General features: G+C 39.6%; 1 long non-coding RNA gene across 1 annotated transcript; it reads left to right on the top strand.

The window, feature by feature from the left end:
• The first annotated feature begins 12,056 nt into the window (after positions 1-12,056).
• Positions 12,057-14,572, top strand: LOC307032608. The gene is made up of 3 exons (XR_013806318.1): positions 12,057-12,174; positions 12,888-12,935; positions 13,126-14,572. It is a non-coding gene; the product is annotated as an uncharacterized lncRNA (long non-coding RNA).
• Positions 14,573-18,390: the final 3,818 nt, after the last annotated feature.

The following is an 18,390-nucleotide window of genomic DNA, read 5'->3' as shown; positions in this document are numbered from 1 at the left end:
GCTGGCACCATGTTGGGGTTGTGGGCTTTGAGAGGGGAAGGAGGGTGGAGAAAAGACAGGGGATGGAGAGGGGTTGGCAGGAGGGAAACAAGGAAGGTTGGGGGGTGGGAATAGGGCTGAAATCACAAGTCCCATGAGAGGTACTCGGTCTACAAAGGTCTCTCTCCTGGCCCTGCATGATGACTAGGAAAGGCTTACTTGGTAACAGGTTTAAAGTCCCTCAAATGTTAGAATCTGGAATGACCTCATTATCATCATGAGTGAGTCTCCAAATGGTTCTTCTTCTTCTGAAGTGCTCAGGCCCGGGAAGGAGATCAAGCAAGTCCTCCTTAGATAGGCTGGGCAGCATGTTTCTGCTTATATTAGCAGCTGAAAACAGATTTAACCACACAGTTGATAATAAGGTAAAAAGCAACTAATAACATATTTATCTAAATACATAAAATGAAAGAGTAATGTACATTTCTGGCTGGCTTCACAAGATTTTATTTAACATTAAAACATGTATTGCACTTACTTATAATTTAAATTAAAAAAATTGCCGTACAATAGCCCGCACTGTCATACAACAACGCATTGTGAAATGCTGTCTACAACAAAAAAGGGCGCCAAAGATGGCTATGCTAAATATGCACATCATTCCACAAGTTATTCCCAGGCATTTTTATGACGTGTATATATATATATATATATATATATATATATAGGAACATGACTCACCGGTCTCCCCCATACAGCTAGAGAATGTGATAAACCCACTTCATTAGTTATTTTCCAGGGCTAACACTCTCCATGACATGCGAGATTCGGAGGAGATTTGCGGAGATCCGAATGTCACGTTTTTAGTTTTGTATGTCTAGGTTTGGGTGTATTTTGCTGTTCGGTTCTCCCTGTCATGTTTTCCTCCTTGTGTATTGTCTGGTCCCTCTCTCTGTGTTTTTCCTCCCTGTCGTTAGTTTGTAATGTTAGGGACCCAAATTAGTGCCACTACAAAGTACTACCAATCGAATCCAAATTGCCCGTGCTCCTACTGTAACTGTTTTTTGGGTGGTCAATTTTGGCCTCAACACTTACAGTAGTGAATTTTTTGGATTTATGTGGGATATTTCTCCCCCCCCCCCACACCCCACACCACCACACACAGACTACACCCCCCCTCCCCTACAGAGTACCCCCCTCCCTCCCCCATCAAGAAAAAAAGAAAAGGTAAACAGCATAGATTCAACATTGATTCAATGTTGGCATTTCAATCATTAAATTCGACCACAATACAACGTTGATTCAATGACATCTTTTCAACACTTACGGTTGATCCGCCATCAATCTTCAACCTTAACCAAAAATCTACATTTTTGACCATAATTCAACATTGATTTAACATATTTTGCTATCTGGGTTTTTATCTGTGGATTTTTTTTACATTTATATACAACAATAAATAGTTTTGTGGAGAGAGTAATTTATATATAAATCCCAAAATACTTTTGTGAATCCTTGTGTGCATTTATTAATATTGAGACTGATCTGACTCCATACATCCTAGGCTATGTTCACTTTCAAACTGTAAATCCACAATGCACCCTCAAATCATTGTAATTTATTTACACACAATGGCAGAGAGTGTAGTCAAGTGCTTTGAAACACAGCCCGGCGTCAACATATGATACACAATGCAACTATTATGTTTTAGAACATAAACTCAAGGTATAGTATAATACCGGAAATCTATTTTTTTTTCCCGTTAAAAATGTCCCCCCCACATTCAGGATGCTTCCCACGCCAATGATGACGAGACTCTTCAGTCAACCCATGTTCAGGGGAGATGGTTTTAGTTTCCTGCACGCCTCGACGAAGAGAGACGTAAGCGGCGCCGCCTCTTAGCTCCGGTGTCTTGCTTCTAGACCGACAATATTTTGGAGCTGGAAACTAACCGGATTCCGGAGCTAAGAGGCGGCGCTGCTGCGGTGTGAAGAGGAAAAACAGGTACTTTTCAGGCTCTAGCTCTGAGCCGGCCCTGAAAACGCGTTGGTGTGAAAGGGGCATACATATAGAATACAGTTCTGCTGTATGTATTTATAAATCTGAGCCTCGGGTGTACACTGAAACTAAAACACAGCATGAAATCTGAAAATAGCTCATGGAATCCTTGCCTTACATCACACTAAATGTGATAAATATGTCACTCTCCAGTAGTTCTTTCCTGTAAATGAGAGAATGTGTCTGCACTGTGTCATTGTCTTCCAGATGTGTTGCTATTAAGTGTTTGCTAAAGTGAATCTTCTTTGGCTTGTTTATCCAAGATATGTGAAATTGTGGAGATGCACTGTATTGTGCCTCTTAGGGTAATTCCAGGTTATTGCAATTTATTTTTTATCTGTAATGTCCAGTGTTGGCGTTACAGTAACCGTTATTTTTGGCAGTAACTAGTACTCTAACGCGTTATTTTTTTTATTCAGTAACTCAGTTACCGTTACTACATGGTGCGTTACTCCGTTATTTTTTCAGTACTTGAGTAAATGTACTTAGATAGGCCTACTTCCTGTGTCACATGCGGAGACGCGCTGTGGTCGTGTTTGTGTTTACTAACAAGACTATCATGGCGGCGATGGAGCTCAAGTCGAGTTTCTCTGCCTGGAGGTATTCTCACTATTTCACTTTTGTCGAGCACAAAGAAAATAATGTTTTAGTTAAATGTAAGTTGTGTCTTGGCAGGTCAAAGATCCTATCTACTGCCCAAAACAGCAATTCAAATCTGTTGAAACATCTGCAGAAACAACATGCTGGGACGAAGCTAGTAGCCTAGCTAAGACCACAGACCCAGACTCATCCGACACCACTCCACCTCCACCTAAGCAACAGCGGCTGGATTTTAACCGAGGGGAAGCCAGGGAAAAGTTGATAAAGCCATTGCATGGTATGTTGTAGAACACATGCAGGCTATTGTCCACTATTTCTATTGCTATTTCTTGATCAACAGATTGTATTATTTTCCAATGCAATAACAGTACTGAAATGAAGACTATAAGGGCATTAATGGGAGCCCTTTCTTTAAGTAACTAATGCGTTACTGTTCACAGTAACGCATTGGTGTAAGTAATCAGTAAAGTAACTGAGTTACTTTTGACTTGAAGTGATGTAATGATGATAGTGATGTAAGTAATGGTAACTAGTTACTGGTTTTCAGTAACTAGCACAACACTGGTAATTTCTAACAATATTGAATTCACCCAAATGATTGAGACCTTGGACAATTCATATACGTTTTAAACAAGGCTACCGTTTAACCACATTGTCCAAACTACTTTATATGAATGTAACATCAAAAGTGATCACACTAGTGTCAATAATTAAACCATGACGTTGGTGTGTAAATGGAGGTTAACAATAAACACAGTGGCTAATTTAGCTAATGTCAGCTAGAACAAAAATATATAAAAAAACATGTCTATGAAGTGTTTGGCTCAAAATACCAAACAGATCACCCATTCTAGCCATGGATGTATAATAAGAACTGGATACAGCGTGGGAGGCGGGGCCTCATTCATTCCTATGAGAGTTGCTCATTAGCGCATGATGATAAAATGGCCCAACTTTCCAGAGAGCGAAACGTCACAGATTACCCGGCATGCCTGAGAAGTACCTGTATGCGCGCTCATAGCGCATGCGCAACTTTAACCATGCCCCCAAAATGCTCGTTCACATCAAGCACGTCAATAGAGAAGCGAAGTCCCGCCCATCTACTTCCAACCCCATGGGACCCCGGAAGCGGAAAATTATACATTGAAGTCAATGGAGAGAGAAAAATCATCTTTCGATCCTGTTTGAATTGTGCCACGAATGACACATATGATGTTTGTCAAATTAAAAGAACATTTTGCAAGTCAAAAAAATTTAAATGTGTCGTAAAACTGGGAAGTTACACATTTTTTTGTATGAAACTGCTAAGTGAACTACAGGTCTCTGGTCTCACATTTTTTTTGTTGATCAAATGTTTTTCAAAAATGTATTGTATATTATATAACAGCTGCACATCACAGACTGGAGTCTCTGCTACTGTGGATCACGAAGGAGGCGATCATCATCCCCATCCCCAAAGAACCTGCATGGCATGGAAATCTGCTCCCCTTGGAACAATTCTACACCCAGCATATGCTCCCTGTGTTGGCCAGTAGAGAGGAGGACATTTAAATAAACATACTCTTAACACCCTCGGACTCTGCGTTGTGTTTCGTATGTGTGATGGGGTGTTATGCAGAGGGGAGGAAAACAGGACACAGCAGATTGGGATTGTGGTGGAGATGCTGAGCAGTTTAATTGTTGCATGTACTTATTATTATACTGCGTGCTTCTCAGTTATTCCATCTTTTGCTGTAACATGGATCTTTATGTAACTCTATATTTACTTGTTATCTACCACACTTCCTTCTACATCATACACCATCATTATACATGGTGTATATAGGATATATATATTTGTATACATATCTGTAAATTGTATAATTGGATTTTTCGTATTTGGGATTTCTCTTTTGTCCACTCAAATACATTTGGCCCTTTCTCTTTTCCATGTGGAAAATGGCAGCTGCATATTCTGCTTTTCTCATCTGGCTCCCTGTCTGCTCGTCTACAATGAGAAAATTATATAATGAATTACTAATAATCATTTAAACCTGTTATTACCAATATTTCACAAATTCTTCATGTAAACTTAAGAGCACAGCTGTATGTTGAGTATGTCAACTTTGCTTGGGTCATCTTACTGGGGGTAGCTACATGGATGTCGGTGCAGTCCACAATAATTTTGCAGTTGAAGGCAGAATGAATTTATTATTGACTCAGAATGAAGCACAACTTCATGTCATACAATACATTGACTTTATTTGTAATTGTGTAAAAAAATATGAGCATTGATTAGCAAGCAGGACCTGCAGGAACAGAGAATGGTGATGGATGGAGCTGGTAAGAGAGAAGAATAAAGAAAACAGATCAACTTTATTATCGGATATTAAAAATTCAATTTCAAAAGAAGTTGCCGCTCCTACAGTTTTCTCGTATGTAAAGATGGTTTCACATGACCAATGCAAAATATCACACTCAATACATGTGTGTCTCTGGGGGGGTATATTGTGCCTTCGATGTGTATACATAATATACCATAACCAAATACTATTACGTACAGTGGAAATCAGGTTGCCAGAGCAGGTCAGTCCAGTGTGCATGTTCCTCAGGGTCTCAGCAGTTACAGGTGAGGTAAAGAAAAGAAAAAAAGAAAAAGGTCAGAAACAACACTTTAAAGTAACAACACTTTGAATAATTAATAATAATAATAATTAATGTTGAAATAGCAGTAATACCAGTGCCACGTTCATTGATAAAATGACATAAGGGATGGAAAGGGGGAATGGCAGTTTTAGAAGGGGGATGATTTTGACCGTTTTTATTTCAGGGGGGATGCCATCCCCCCTCATCCCCCCTCAACTTGAGTGCTGTGTATATTACCTGATATGTTTGGTCCTGGTCCTTTCACCAGACGGGAAGCGATAGAATGAGCAAGTGGTATGATCACCTTTTGTGATTACAACGTGGTACAAAGCACACAGGCATCTTGTAAAAGTGAATATATTGGAGCAATCTCATATATTTATTGGAGGGAATAAATCAGTTATGAGATCTTTTTCTTCTTCTTTGCTTTAGTTGCGAGTCGCAACCACCAATCTTGGAGCATTATCGCCTATGACATCACTTACGCGACCCAGAATGCGAGTTGGGATTTGTAGTCTTTCTAGTTGCGTATTTTTCATAGTCTTATATTTCAACGGTTTTACGACAAACTGTGACTTTTTTTACATGGAAATGATTGTTTAAGATTGACAAACATCATATGTGTCTATGTTCTTGTGAACACTAATGTTATCCACAGCATACATAGAGACCACAAAGTTCTTAAGGAGAAAACGAGTTGCTAAAACAAAACACGTTAGTGTACCTTGTTAGCTAATGTTAGCTAGCTGACATTAACGTTAAACATTGCACTCATATTACTCACTGAAACCTTGTAAAGCCGGTCCCGCATGCTGGCTCTTACAGAACCGACTAACTCCCCTTTCGTGTATGTACAGCTCTCAACATGCCTAGACTTGTAGTGATTTTCACCTCGTTTTATACTTTTTCGCCTCATTCTGAAAGAAATGTGTTTCACACAAAAAAACGTGTAACTTCACAGTTTTACGACAGATTTTTATTTTTTTGACCTGCAAAATGTTCTTTTAATTTGACAAACATCATATGTGTCCTTCGTGGCACAATTCAAACGGGATCGAAAGATGACTTTTCTCTCTCCATCGACTTCAATGTATAATTTTCCGCTTCCGGGGTCCCATGGAGGCTCCCGGAAGGGGAGGGACTTCGCCTCTCTATCTGCGTACACGTAACAGCACCGCACATTCATGACAGCATGGCACTGGATTGTTATATGATGGAGTTTGATATTAACGAGGCGGCCGCGGCAGTTAGCAGCTAGCGGCTAGCTAGTAATTATGCTAATGTAGACACAATCGCTATGTACTTTTATATTACGCTGATGTAACAGGATCTAGTGATATCCAAGCAACAGAGCTGAATTTAGCATGATACTTGTGTGGGTTGTACATGAAACCACTTGATAATATATAAAAATATATGTATTTTGAATTATGATCAATTTTGATTTAAATCTTTATCTAAAAAGTAAAGCTGATGATGGATTACTGTGGTGGGGTTAAAATAACAATAGTCTATTTCTCTTTGAAATGTGATTGAGTAAAAGGATAGTAACTGTGATTGTGCATGTTAAGTACCCAACAAGTAACTTAAACGTATAATACTTGAAGGAAAGGTGTAAAACGTTTCCATAAATACCAATATAACAGTACAACACCCCTTGTTGTTAAATACCAACCATGTATATATGTATATATATATATATATATATATATATATATATATATATATATATATATATATATATATATATGCCACTAAAACTGTGTAATATAGCTGGCTGCTAAATCCTCCAAACTGTTACAGGATGTGTATTTTGTAAAATGTGTAACTTTTTTAATTATAATTTCTTTTTTTTAATCTTTGATACTTTTTTTTATGCATACTTTAATTAACATTAGGCTGTCTTAGGCTCTTTTCTGCTGTAACAATGTAAATGTATTCTGATTCTGATCTAATTGATATGTTTTTGTCAGTTTGTTTCCCTATAGTGAGACACTTGTTTTGTTTAAGATTATTTCTCCTTTTTTTATAGACATCCCCAACCATAGTGGAATGCTGTTGTAAAGGATTGCATTGATCCGTGCATCAATACCTTCACCCAGCTTTGAGGCCTCCAATGAATGAAATCATCTTGTGGCTGGGAAAAATGTGAACAAATAAATAGTGTCTTTCTGGTGTAATCATTATAATGTAAAAAACATGCACTTTCAGTAACAATATATCAAATCATTCAGCAGCAGAGGTTGGGGAAACAGCATTTCTAACTAAGATGATTAAAATATTACAAGTTAAACATCAAGATGAACATACTATTATTAATTTAAAAAGTACATGGGAAACTTAAATATCCTGCAATAGGAACAAATGTGCCAAAATATTTCTAACATAAACATAAACTGAGGGCTTTCTTCCTGAGCCGCTGGGAGTAAAGGTCCTCCATGGATGGCAGCTCCGTCCTGGTGATGTTCTGTGCAGTTTTCACCACCCTCTGTAAAGCCTTACGATTAAGGGCGGTGCAGCTGCCGTACCAGGCCGTGATGCAGCCGTGTCCGTGATGGACCCAGAGGAACCTGAAGCTGCTGACTCTCTCCACCGTAGTCCCATTGATGGCGATGGGGGCGTGTCCCTCTCTTTGCTGCTTCCTGCAATCCACAATCAGCTCCTTGGTTTAGCTTACGTTGAGATGGAGGTTGTTATCCTGGCACCAAGATGTAAGGTTTTTGACCTCCTCTCTGTACGCCGTCTCGTCGCCGTCTGTGATCTGGCCGATAACGGTCGTGTCGTCAGCACGCAGGCCCGTACCAGTGTCTTGAAGTGGCCACATCCAAAATTGAGAAGAAAGAGAACAGACACACGACAGCTGGGTGAGGCTGGGGAAGATGAGTGAGGGAAAGACAGAAACAAAACATGGGGACTAAAGTTTAAGAGAGAGGAAGAACACAGAATGTGAGTGAACAGTTTAATTCAATTACACATTTAAAAGAAATAGTGTGAGTAAGTGAAGACATCCTTACAAGGAGGACTGCACTGTAAAATTTAAAAGTTATTTTTGTTAAATATGCATATCCTGTTGAGGCTAGAATCCAAAATCCTGCTTCATCGCTGTGACAAGCTCCACACCTTTGATGTTGCCAAGGTCGTTGCCGCCACAGTGGATGAGCAGGACATCCGGGACTGTTCTTCCTCTCAAGGACTGATAGAAAAAGGGAAGAAGGTTCCTCCACCTCAGACCACCCTTGCCAAACCACCACACACGGTAATTGAGACCCAGGTTGCTTCCCATGCTGTGTTTGGCTCTTTCTTCCCCACATCGAACGTAGCTGCTCCCTATTATCCACACATTAGGACCTAGATAGAATGAAATATATTGAAAAAGGGAAAAAAAGTGGATACTGGTGATCCACTTTTAGAAAAAGGCGAGTTGTCATATTGTTTTACGAATGCTACACAAGTTTAATGTTTCTATTGTATTACATATAACTCTATAATTGTATATAGAATCATGATGAAACTTTATAAGGATTAAGATTATATATTAATATTACATTAATGAATGCATGACTCATGACGATTGCATGCATTATTACGAAGCAGGATGTATTAAGTCACTGACTTTTTGTGATAAGGTCACAATCAACTGATTTCAATTATCAGATGTAAAAATAAGGTACATATGAAATTAAAGGGTATGCAATCAATAAATTACTGAAACAAAATGAATACAAATGCTTTTAAGAACTATAAAGCACCTTGTCCAAGTATGGCGGGCTGCCCACTCTCCTTCAGGATTGGATTGGATGTTGATCCGGCTATTTCTGCAATCTATAAATAAAGTACAAATGATTAGCTCTTCACGCCTCTTTAAAAATAATATGTGTTCTTGAAGATTCTGTATGCATCGTCGTTTACAATGTTAGGGACATTGCATTGGACATTTGTTGTGACAAAGATATGTCATTTTTTGTTTTTTCATCTCACATTTATAGATTTTAAAGAAAAAAATATATATAAAACGAATTATAAATTCAAAGTCTGGTTTCTAGAAAGTTAGCTAATGCATACAGAGTTAAGATTACAGAACTGCTGGCTGGCATGCATACATTTCTAGCGTTTTGGTTAACTACTGAGCAAACACCCAACCTTAGCTTACAGTAGCGGTTGCTGTTGAGTAGTTTGGCTTATTTTACTATTTTATATGAGAACATGTTACAGACATTAAGGAGGCAGGTTACAAAATCAATATGTTTCCGTCTCTTACCTTTTGGAGCAAACTGTCAAAGTTGTTGTTGACAAGTCACATCACATGAACGTGCCGGGCGGCACGGTCCCGTGGGTTAGATGCGCGTTCATAATGCAGAGGGAAATAACTCTCAGAATAACGTTATTAGCACATTTTTACAACTTGAGAAACAAATGTTTTTAATAAGGGCTATACAAGTGTTCGTACTGGGTAGTTTATTTAGTTTAAAAAAAATTATCCAACGATTTACAGACCATTCTTTCCCCATGTAAGTCAATGGGAAAAAGTGTTTCCGGGCCTGGCAACCAAACGGAAGTGTAGTACCGCCGTTTGGCCAGCACGAATATTTTCCTCTGAGTCCGGCGCACTTCCTGGGGTCTTGATTCTAGCCATGCCTCATATCACTCTATTTCACTACCTGTTACAAAAGTGCTGAAAAAAAAGAGGGGGCGGAGCTATGCCTGTTCATGCGGGAGGTTTCAACCAGGCGATACTGCGGTGATTAAACACCATATCATGTTCAAAAACCACATCAAGGATTATTTCTGAAACAGTATGGAGCTCAAATGCTTTCTCTCAAGTTCCTTTTTATATCCTGCTTCTTCACACATGTGCACTCTCCAGTACAGGTTAGCTCTGAGTGTTATTGATGCTTGCTAATGTAAACAAAGACCATATTACGTCCAAAACAGTCAGGAATTGTTTTTGATAGCAACGTTTCTGATAGTGCCCTGGGTCCGCAATGTCGATATTACGTCATATTGGACGCAAATCTGGATCAGCTCTGTTTTACCCCCATTTTTAGAGATGTGGGTAGCCTACGGAGGAAAAGAAAGAGGGTTTTATTTTCTGACGCTGCGTGAGTTCCCTGACACACCGGGGACACATATTTATGTATAACAGACATACAAAAGTGCATTTTGCATGATAGGTCCCCTTTAAGCCAGACGTTTGGTTTAAGTGTCTTTAACTTGGATATTCAAGAACATTAGCAGGGATAAAACATGGCCGGTCACTCTTCAGTCACATAACTTGTAAACACTGTTGTTAAGTGGGTTGATGATTCCAAGTTATTTCATGCCCCCTTAAAGTTAAACTCTCCTTAACCACCTTGCTTATATAAGCAGACAAATTAACTAATATACAGAACTTAACCATAAACCTAAACCTTACCCTAAAGCTGCCTTGATGTGACAGTCAATCTGCTCTCTGCTCACTGCGAGGTTGACCTGAAGGCCTAGGATAGAAAACGGCTAGTTAAGTTTTGTTACAATGCATGGTTTCCTCCTTTGGTAGCTTGCGCCGCTTCATACAGCTGTCATCTGATGGTTGCCCGTCAGAAGGTTAGCAGTACATGAAGTCAAAGGAGCACTCGCCGACCATTTAGAGCAGTGCGCTTCCGCCTAGTTGGGCGTTAATGCTTTCTCCATAGAAACAAGCACCCCATTTACATTAAGGATACCTAAATGTTAGCACCCCCCGAAGAGGCTCAAGCTCTTACGTTGAGTCTGGAGTTTCGATACATTCGGAATTTGGCCGTGTAAAATGTCCTCTTGGGTTGCCGTACAGCCAATGCGTGACGTCACTGGTAAGCGACGGACCCCAAACACATATGGTACCTGGTTATGGCTAGAAAGGATCCGTCTTGTGTAAAACTCTCGCGAGAGTTTGGCTGAATGTCACGTGGCTGAATGTTTACGTTTGGCAGGCAGCCTTTCAGTTACGATCGTTATCAGTTGGCCACAGCAAATGATGGTGAGAAGCTAAACTAACTATTAATTATGTCAATGACAGGGAGTGTGATTGTTGAAATAGGGTGTTAGCGGTCTTGCTGGTGTTCAAAGAAGAATGACAACACTGTAGATCACCAACACTATGGTTTATTTTTTATTCACAGGCAAGTCAACGTTGTCGCAGTAAAAGTCCCAAGATAGCTCCTGGTGCAATAAAATGTTCCCTTAAAGTGTTTTACTATTATGTCTGATGTTTCTCTATTAATATTGCTGCTGCATAGAGAACCGCAGTGACGTGTCTTAAAACCCGGAAGTAAGTTAGCATTTTTAGCACTTCCGGTTCCTTCCTCAAAAAGCAATGCTTTTTTTCCATAGGGTTTTGGAAAATAGCTCGAAATAAGGTCTGTGGTTGACACAAATTTAAGAGGTAATTGACGTTTTGTTCTACGACATTAAATACATCAGCAGTGACCCCACTGGGGATTTTTGAAGAGTTTACGTGTCTGAAAAACGATGGTTGTTACCGAATGGCTGAATAGGACTACAGAAATTGTCGAGGCCGTTGTACGTCATTACGCCGAACACGTAAACACTCCCGCTAAGTTTGTTTTCCCCTGTGTTGTGCTTGAAAGCAATTACCTGCCTATCTTTAGTATCTGTATATCTATATCTGACCATTAGAATTGGTATTTTTGAAATTGTCGTTTTTAACACCGTAGTTTTACAAATTAGAGAATAATTAATTACCAGTGTTTTCCAATTTTACTTGGCAGTTCGTTTCGTTGGCTAACGTTAGCTAAAGCTAGCGCTACTAGTTAGCTACGCAATGGTTTGTTGCTTTGCTCCGGGTTGCAGCCACAGGTCTTCGCATGAAACGTGCTTGTTCTATCGTTTCCCGGCCAATGTTTTCCAAAGGAGAGTCTGGATTCGTGCCATGAGGTAAGCTGACGTTACATTTTTGTCCATGTCACGGTGAAATGTAAATAATGGGTAGTGACTGTATCGCCGTTATAGAGATGGCACTGCTGAAAAGACCGCAACATAAGTAAAGATAATGAATACATCCTATTAAAACCTGTGTGGCTTATATGATAAGTCTTATTAGTACAAGCAGCATAACGTTTCACCATGTAACTAAAGATTGTAGTCAGGGAAATCAGTTTGACATATTGAACTAATAACAAATCACCTCTGGCTGGCAGAGAACTCTCTGCTCCATAGCTTCTCTTGGAAGTAAAATCACATGTACATTTTACATTTATATTCAATTTAATATTCCATCCCTCACATACTTTTGTATATATAATAACTTATATTTTGTTTTTCTTGTTATGCTGCTGCAACACAAACATTTCCCAAATTGGGATCAATACAGTAATATCTTATCTTAATTAATTAAGAAATATAACTATTATAATTAGTGTAGCAGCTGACACCCATTTTCAATATGGATTAATCTACCATTTATTTCTTTAGTTCAATTTTCATCTATAAAAATGTCAAAATAGTGAAAATGTTCACGAGACTTATCAAAGTGCAAGGTTATATCTTTAGATGTTTTGTTTTAGCCTATGTACTGTATGTCTTAATGCTCTTACAGTATATGTGACGGTGTGACTTCCATGAAACTATATTTTATACCTTCCCAACAGATGAGCTGACAGGAAACCTAACACTCTAAAAACCACAACATTGCAAAGGCGAGTAAATGTAAATTAAAAACAATTCACATTTTTTTATTTCTTCTTCCTTGCAGTGAGGTGAAGCTGACCTTGCACTTGGCGCCAGTAAGGATGTTCCTCACGCAGGCTGAATGTTTCTCCTTCCTTATTGACACAGAAACCCTTGATTTGCAATGCTTCACTAATTGTCATTTCCCTGGCTCCGTAGGGACACTTTACCTCCAGCACAGCGGAAGACCCTACCTGACCCTCCGGAGATGCCCCCAACAATCCTGATAGGGAGAGCCACAAATCTGACTCATGGACCTGCATCTGAGTTGCAGTGGTGAATGCCCTGACGCCCTCACATTCATTCATAGTCCCCCACTGTACAGACAAAACACCATCAAGGGCCTGTTGTTGCCCTAGCACCCTGGCAATAAAGGAAGCAGTCACACGCTTTGACCTCAGGACAGCTCCAAAGTTGCTGGCGGTCAACCTTCCTTTCCTGAACAAATGCCAGTTTGGGCTGGTTCGCTGACCAGTGGTAGCCACCTGAATTGCCCTCTGTTGCTCTTCAGACAATGACATGCTTGCCACAATTGCCTCAGGTCCCTGATGCCCAACAGATTTGATAATTTCAGGAACAGTAAGTGTTTCCAAGCTGTAGTGTTCCTCTTCTGGCTCGGGGGGGAGAAGCCAAGAAATTCCTGAGAACCTGCCCCCGAGTCTGTCCCTCAGCCAGTCACGATCTTCGGAGGTGGGCTCTCTTGTCAGCGGGTTAAATTTGTTATTGGTTTCAACAGTCACATTAAAACAGTTACTAAATGAGCTTACTATCACCTAAAGAACATATCTAGGATTAAAAGACTAATGTCACAGCAGGATTTGGAAAAATGTGTCCATGCTTTTATCTTCAGTAGACTGGACTACTGCAATGGTGTCTTCACAGGTCTCACTAAAAAATCTATTAGAAAGCTGCAGCTGATTCAGAACAACGCTGCTCGAATCCTCACTAACACTAAGAAAGAGGATCACATCACTCCTGTTCTGAAGTCTTTACACTGGTTCCTCACTGACACTAAGAAAGTGGATCAGATCGCTCCAGTTCTGAAGTCTTTACACTGGCTTCCTGTGTGTCAAAGAATAGATTTCAAAATACTGCTGCTGTTTATAAAGCACTGAATGGTTTAGGACCAAAATGCATTTCTGACCTCCTGCTAAATGATGAACCATCCAGATCTCTCAGGTCTTCAGGGACGGGTCAGCTTTCTGTCCCCAGAGTCAGAACTAAACATGGTAAAGCAGCGTACAGTTATTATGCTCCAAATATCTGGAGCAAACTCCCAGAAACCTGCAGGTCCGCTGCAACTTACTACTTTTAAATCCAGGCTGAGGACTTTTCTTTTTGTCGCTGCTCTTAATTGAACTATTAATATCTTAGACTGCACTGTAACTTTTATCCATGTATTTTTTCTTTTAATGTTTATTTTATTAGCTTTTCTTTTTAATGACTGATTTTAAATGCCATTTTCTTAATGTCTTTCATTTTTTGTAAAGCACTTTGAATTGCCTTGTGTTGAAAAGTGCTATATAAATGAACTTGCCTTGCCTTGCCTAATAAAGATTTCATGTGACACATACAATTGATTTGTTGATGGGAATTAATGTGAATAAATTAACTCGGTCTTAAAAGGTTAACGGTACTCTTGCTATCACTACTCACCGACACTATAAACCTTGTCCCTCATGCTAGCCCTGACAACACCGGTAAGCACACCTTCATCTAGGCTGCACTGTTACGTGTCCTGACTTGTAGTGGTTCTCTCCTCTATCTACACTCTTCTTGTCATCTTTGTAAAACGATATCAGACTGGTAATTGACACAGCCATGACTTCCAGTTAAATTCAGTGTGGCTAAAATGAAAAGCTCTGTTAAAATATGCAAGTACGCGAAAGTCAAATTCAGCTTTATTGTCAAAAATTCTACATGTGTTATACATCCAGAAATATCGAAATATCGTTTCCCACAGTGTGACATGTATACATAAAACAAAAAGGGCCTAGATAAACGTGGTATACATTAAACAAAACGGGCCTAGATAACCGGGGTATACAGTTTAAAATGTTAATATATTTAAAGTGTTCAAAGTGCAGTTTCAGTGCAAGTCAGTTGAAACGATCTTAAGTTGGCGTGACGTTGAAGTCGTGCGACCCTGCTGCTGTACTGGCTTGTAGTTCGTTTATAGCATAACGTTAGCATTTCGCTTTTGGCGACTAGATTTATGATTCAAAAATTATAAAAGTAAGGTTGACATGTGGAGATTATCCGGCTGAACAAAACGTGATCCCTCTCTTAAATGTGTGTCAACCACAGACCTTATTTCGAGCTATTTTACAAAATCCTATGGAGAATTTGCATTGGTTTTTCGCGAAGGAACCGGAAGAAGTTTACTTCCGGGTTTTACGACGCGTCACTGCAGTTCTCTATTAATGTGTATGTTGCATCATGTTACTGCTGTAGATGTGTTTCTGAGCCGCTCCGATTACAACAAGAGTTACAACGAGAACGTGACGTCATATTTACACTAGACGGATCCTTTCTAGCCATAACCATGGTACCTACACCGGTCTCGGCTAAAATCTACTCGTGTCACTCGGTTATTTTCGGAAATCACGTGATGGCCTGCTGATGACGACATTTCCGCATGATTTCAAAGTAAGAGCATGATGGTTTGTTTAATGCTCTGTTTTTTTATTATAATGAAAAGTGGAACGTTAGATGCATTCTTTATCACCATCATCATCATGTTATAGTGATACAGTTAGTTTGTGTTAGTTTATTGGTTCAATACAGCATACATTGAGCACATTCGTATGCATTGATGTTGAAGTACAGGCTATACGCCACTTTCGGGTCCCGGGGGGAGCAGCTGTGAGCGAAGCAGCCCAGAGATAACTCTTTCTTCATTGTTTTTTGTGTAGTCAAGCGGGTCAAAGTTACAAAGCACTTCACATCTTATTAATCAGCCTAATTTTACCTTACCAGTGCAGTAATAAAATAATCTGTAGAAAAGCACCGTATTTAGGTCAGCCTTCATAGTAAGGCCACATTAAATGTTATAATATTCATCGTGTCCTTTCTACTGTATATATTCCTGTCTATTGCTTTCATTTGTATTTAATGTGATTATGTTTATACTTGTTTCCAGGGGTGGCAGGTACTGTAGGCTAGGGAAGGCTAAGCCTTCCCAAATATTTGTGTCACTGCATCCTGCTAAAATAAAAATATAATGTATAATGTTTGTGTCTTTGCAGCCACCTGTGCCCTGTACTACGAAGCCAGTTCAACATGCCCTGGATATGTTTGAGTTATCTTAACTAACCCTAACAAACGAGATCTCGCTAAGCGGTCCTACGACGCTGGTTATCAACTCGTTAATTCAAGCCAGGGTTTCTCTCTCCAGCTGGGAGTGCGTTCACCTGAAAGGGGCGGGGTTAGCTACATTTGACCAATCACAAACAGGGACAAGTGTACTGACAGCGCAGCGTCATAGTTCATTAATGAAAAGTAAACTAATATTAGACAAATATGAACTTTAAACATCCATGACTTAAACATATAATCCAGGATACAAGCCACATAGTTGCACCTGCAAGGTGAAGATAGAACAAATGGTTAAAAAATAAATAAACTACAGAGTGTTTGAAAGCGTACAAAAAGTTTTATGATATCACTGCCCCATCAAGACACAGTGGATCTGACTTTAATTACATTTGAGTCGAGTGTTTCGTCAACCTAATGTGTTGCTTAAAATAATACTTCTGCATAACAGCATGTGACAATGTAAGTCTGGCATGGCCAGATATGGCTCGAGAAGCTGACCTTTTTCCTTTTCCAGATAAGGAAATATGATATATTATGATATTATATGATCAATGATCTGATTGATGATGTGATATGATTGATAAGTTGTGTGCGACACGTCGGCGTCTTCTCTGCATAGGCAGTTTAAACTGTATTTCCTTTAGCCTGTAATATTACTTGATAGATTTAAACTCCGCACACTGAGCTCTGATTGGTCAGCAGGCGGTGCTTTCACTGAGTTGATTTCTTTTCTATAGACACCGGAGGCGGCCGGGTAGCGTCAGGTAAAAAAAGTAATTTAACCTTCCCAAACCTGAGACTCATGCGCCGACTATGCTTGTTTCCACACATTTCACAATTTGGGATGAATTAAGAATCTATCTATATATGATATCCATCTACTACCATCCCACCCACCTACCTACCAACTAGATTACATATCTTCGAACTACACATTGTACTACACAATAAGTAGTCTTCACAGAGTTTTTTGCAGGTTTACCTTTGGATTTGTTGTTTTCTAAGGAATGAGTAAACCAATTTGTCCTAACTTGTCATCATGGGTAACTTAAAACATGCATCATTCCACTGCAGGAACTGCTAAGGCATCATGTCTTGGAGAGGATTTACACACGACTTCAACAGGCTCTCCAACAAAGGCCATATTGGACATTGACTTTTTGGAATTCTTTTGCACACAGGAAATGGTGTTCATCAGCACAATAACATCACAAATTGAAATTCCCCAGGAAATTACAGATGTGTTAGCTGAGCTGCTTGTTATGGAGCTACAGGGAAAGCCAACAACAGCCAATCACAGCTTTAACCCAACAGAGTGAGAACGTAGTCGGACGCCCCAGACTTGAAATGTCTAAGCACTACCTAGTTTATCTGCTTGAAATGGACATGCCTGCAACGGTGACTACACATTTGTTAGGTGTCTCAAGAGCAACACTGTACAGACGGATGAATTAAGTAAACATTTCTGTTAGGAGACTGTACAGCACATGTACAAACCATGAGCTTGACGAAATGGTGTCAACCATCAAGACAACAATGCCTAATTCTGGATACCGCTTGGTGAAAGGGGCTCTTCTCACACAAGGACACAGGGTACAGTGGGATCGGGTCAGGGCATCAATGCACCGTGTATACACTCTTGGTGTTTTGTCAAGACTAACACGTTTGGGTTGTGTGGTAAGATGCACATGTTCTGTGCCGTGTCCCAAATAGCTGGTGCACATAGATACCAACCATAAACTTATCCGGTTAGTTCAAAGTGATTATTTATAGAAATTCAATTTTGTGTTTATTTGCCATTGCTATGGTCAGGATACGTTTTTGTAAGTAATATTGTGATTTATTTAAACATATGCATATGTTTCAATTGTTTTTTTCTTTTTACAGTTACAACATTGTCGTTTTTGGAGGCATTGATGGCTTCTCCAGAAAGGTGTGTTACAATACTTAAAAATCCATAGACACACATTACACACCAACACACTCTCACTCCATAATCGTCCAGGAGCGACGTTTGGTCAGGGTCCCGTGGCGTGCAGTTGTGACGCTCCTAGGCTCCTTCAGCTTCATAAAGGGACGCAAATAGCTTTCAACTGATTGCAATGT

Source organism: Notothenia rossii (genome assembly GCF_949606895.1).
Source record: "Notothenia rossii genome assembly, chromosome: 3".
Lineage (NCBI taxonomy): Eukaryota > Metazoa > Chordata > Actinopteri > Perciformes > Nototheniidae > Notothenia > Notothenia rossii.
The sequence above is the reverse complement of the archived record's forward strand: the minus strand, read 5'-3'. Positions and strand labels throughout refer to the sequence as shown.